Here is a 2,317-nt window from a genome sequence, read left to right as displayed (position 1 = left end):
AATAATAATAATAATAATAACAATAACAATAATAATAATAATAATAATAATAATAATAATTATTATTATTATTATTATTATTATTATTATGATAATAACAATAATAATAATAATAATTTTCGGCTATTTATCCATCGCAGCCAGAGTATGAGAATACAAAGGTCCTTAATCAAGTACCCTAAACTACAGGGATCAACTTGCTGACCCTGGTTGCTCCTGAGGAGCACCGACACACTACCAAGCCTCACGGAAGCTGAAGTGAGGTGTAGGAACATGGGTCAGACTGCCAGTTCTTTCCCCCACTAAGTTTTGAACCCTTGTGGGAATAGAGGATGAAATAGAGGAACAGCCCCACAAGGCACGAGATGTGGGAAACTCCATTTATTCGTGGTCATTTAGTGGATTTTTGCAGGAGGGCACCCTATGAATGAGAGTGCTTTTGTATTCCAGGTACAGGAGTAGATGATGAAAAAGAAGCCGTCGATGCTGTTTCTGAGAACACGGCAAATGATAACCTTGTTATTATTCACAGAGGTAGAAAAAATGTTGTCTGAACCCGATCAGATGAGCCGATGGAGAAATACAGCAAGACGATCTAGCACTACAAGGATAAAACCGACATTTTAATTTCAGGCATACCCGTCCCTGCCCCGGAGGGGCTAGGGGTCAGGTACTGTTTTCACTCGGATTGTCTGTCTGTTTGTTTGTTTGTTTGTACGTCTGTCTGTATGTCTGTGTGTTAACAACTAGATGCGAAAACTACAGGTGTGATTTTGACTAAAATTACTAGGAGGATGGGCTATGACCCATCATCCTTGTAATAAAATTTTGGGCCAAATTGGTTCAAGGGCCAGGCTGTAGGCCCAGAAATGTAAAAAAACAACAACAACAACACGGAGATGGGTAAAAGTCTTTTTTTCGCCATAACTCCCTTCAAATTTGTCATATCGACATGAAACAAAAACCTAAGGTGGATCTATCAAATTTCCATCATATGACATGCCTCATTACATCAGGGGGGTCACCCCCAGTTAGCGATAGGGGGGTCATTGTCAGGTGGGTTGGACCTGAAATTTCAAATGGGCATAAAATTGTCAATTCTCTCCCGATTTACTCCAAATTTGATATGTGACATCTCTGACTAGATCTCTTATTGTGTTTATTCGTCAGCACAAAAATGACTGCCGGGGACTGGTTTCCTGTGCCTTGGCATCGCTCCTTGTTAATAATGAGAAACATATTATTTCGTCAAAGATTTGCAACGTTCGGAATAATCGCTTTTGCCTTGTTCAACGAAACCGAATCTATTGACGTTGTCCACCTTGATATTCATAAGTCATTTGGCAGTTCCACACAAAAAAATCCTTCAGATGCTAAAGGTGCATGGTTTCATTGACAATATGCTCAAGTGGAATAAAAACTGGCTCATAAAATGAAAGCAAAGAGCTGTAATAAATGGAATTTATCAGTCAATACCACGCCCATACCACGTTGAGTACACCGCTTCCCGTCCGATCAGCGAAGTTAAGCAACGTTGGGTCTGGTTAGTACTTGGATGGGTGACCGCCTGGGAACACCAGATGCTGTTGGCATCCCTACGTGTCAAGTGGGGTTGGTGAAGGATTAGTGCCCCTCCCTGTAAAACAAGTAACTCTAAGCCCTTGGTCACCCCGTCTGGGATGCATGGCGTCTGGCAATGAATGAATGAATCAGACTGGGTGTAAGTTAGAAATGCAGTACCACAGGGTTCCGTGTTCGGTCCTATTTTTTTTTTAATCTACATAAATAATATTAATGAAGGCTTGTTTCTAAAAATTTGAATTATGCTTATAATATTAAAATAGGTAATAGAACAGACGCAGCACTGCAAAGACAGCAAATTCAGAGAAATCTTTATCAACTGTTTAATTGGGCCCAAATATGGCAAATGAACATCAAAATTAATAAATGTAAATAGTTCAAAATTGGTGGTAAAAATGTACGAGTCAATTATAAAATGAAAAGTGTTCAGCCTGATAGTGTAAACCATGAAAAAGACCTAGGAGTTATAATAACAAATGATTTGAAACCAAGTAAGCAGTGTACAGAAGCTGTTTATAAAGTAAATAACCTGACTGGATTCATAGGAAGGGCATTAGAATATAAATCCAGAAAATATCATCCTCACTTTGTATAATTCCTTAGTACACCCTCACCTGGAGTAATGCTTTCATTTCTGGACACTGTATCATAAAAACTTGAGAGAAACTTGAGAAAGTACAGCAAAGGATGATAAATGATAGGCCTACCTTGATTGAGATGTAAACCATAAAAGGAA

At 38.8% G+C, this 2,317-nt stretch overlaps 1 non-coding gene across 1 annotated transcript; it reads left to right on the top strand.

Annotated features, from left to right (window-relative positions):
- Positions 1 to 1,473: 1,473 nt before the first annotated feature.
- LOC145399402 (5S ribosomal RNA) lies at positions 1,474 to 1,592 on the top strand. The gene has a single exon (XR_013897296.1). It is a non-coding gene; the product is annotated as a 5S ribosomal RNA (ribosomal RNA).
- Positions 1,593 to 2,317: the final 725 nt, after the last annotated feature.

This window comes from Coenobita brevimanus, chromosome 5, assembly GCF_032717465.1.
Source record: "Coenobita brevimanus isolate Jiangsu-jjx chromosome 5, ASM3271746v2, whole genome shotgun sequence".
NCBI classification, from domain to species: domain Eukaryota; kingdom Metazoa; phylum Arthropoda; class Malacostraca; order Decapoda; family Coenobitidae; genus Coenobita; species Coenobita brevimanus.
Note: the sequence above shows the minus strand (reverse complement) of the source record. Positions and strands in the feature narration are given on the sequence as shown.